This window comes from Camelina sativa, chromosome 6 (genome assembly GCF_000633955.1).
Source record: "Camelina sativa cultivar DH55 chromosome 6, Cs, whole genome shotgun sequence".
Classification (NCBI taxonomy): Eukaryota; Viridiplantae; Streptophyta; class Magnoliopsida; order Brassicales; family Brassicaceae; genus Camelina; species Camelina sativa.
In genome coordinates, this window is record NC_025690.1 from 25,919,002 (window position 1) to 25,920,526 (window position 1,525).

Consider the following 1,525-nt stretch of genomic DNA (forward strand, 5'->3'; position numbering starts at 1 on the left):
GTTTTTTTTTTTTTTTTTGTTGTATTACGTATCTTAAGTCTGAATTTGATCTTTGGAGAGTAGAAGAAACCATCTGTAATGGAAGCTAGAATTGAAGGTGAGCCTCAACAACATTTCTATGGGTTTAGAGCTGTGGATCTAAGGTCTGTTGGTAAAAAGAGTGTCGAGTGGGATCTGAACGATTGGAAATGGGATGGTGATCTCTTTGTGGCTACTCATTTGAATCCTCCTGGTGGTGTTGCTACCGAAACTACGGGACGTCAGTTTTTCCCTTTAGGGAACTCTTCCAATAGCTCCTCTTCTTGCTCTGATGAAGGGAATAACAGTGAGTTCATGGTCAGAAGTACAAGAGAAGTTGAAAAGAAGAGGAGAGCTGTTGCCATAGAAGGAGATATTAATGGTGGTAAAGGTCTTACTTTGAAGCTTGGAGACAATGGTTGTGATTTTAATGGTGAAAGAGAAGGGAGTTGTGCTGCCAAGAAGACGAAATTCGGAGGAGGAGCAGCAGGAGGTGTGACAAATCGTGCTGCTTGTCAGGTTGAAAACTGTGAAGCTGATCTTAGTAAAGTTAAGGATTATCATAGACGTCATAAGGTGTGTGAGATGCATTCTAAAGCTACTAGTGCCATTGTCGGAGGTATCATGCAGCGGTTTTGTCAGCAATGTAGTAGGTATGCGTGTCTTTCTAAACCTCTATAAACCTGATTTGATAATGGAACAATAAATAAATTAATCAACTTTGTTTTTTCTATCATTCAGGTTCCATGTTCTTCAGGAGTTTGATGAAGGAAAGAGAAGTTGTCGTAGACGTTTGGCTGGGCATAATAAACGTAGGAGGAAAACAAATCCTGAACCTGGCGCCAACGGGAATCCTAGTGATGATCAGTCAAGCAATTATCTCTTGATTAGTCTCTTGAAGATACTCTCCAATATGCATAGTATGGTGTTTACTCTGATATCTACCCTAGATTAGTCTCTAAAGTGTTTTGTATCAGCTGCTAAATTTCTATACCTTGCAGCTACTCGATCAGATCTTACCGGTGATCAAGATTTAATGTCTCATCTTCTGAAGAGCCTTGTAAGCCATGCTGGTGAACAATTAGGGAAAAACTTAGTTAAACTTCTTCTGCAAGGAGGATCTCAAGGTTCCTTAAATATTGGAAACTCGGGTTTACTTGCAATTGAGGGAGCTCCTCAAGAGGATTCAAAGCAACTCTCAGTAAACGTACCTGAAATTCCTCGGCAAGAATTGTATGCCAATGGGACAGCTACCGAGAACAGATCAGAAAAACAAGTCAAGATGAATGATTTTGATTTGAATGATATCTATATAGATTCAGATGATACAGATATTGAAAGATCTCCTCCTCCTACGAATCCAGCAACCAGTTCTCTTGATTATCCTTCGTGGATACATCAGTCTAGTCCACCTCAGACAAGTAGGAATTCAGATTCAGCATCTGACCAGTCACCGTCAAGTTCCAGTGAAGATGCTCAGGTATATATCTCTTACCTCATCCATTAT

General features: G+C 40.1%; 1 pseudogene; it reads left to right on the forward strand.

The window, feature by feature from the left end:
• The window catches only part of LOC104793689, a 6,772-nt pseudogene that overhangs the window by 872 nt on the left and 4,375 nt on the right, over positions 1 to 1,525 (forward strand).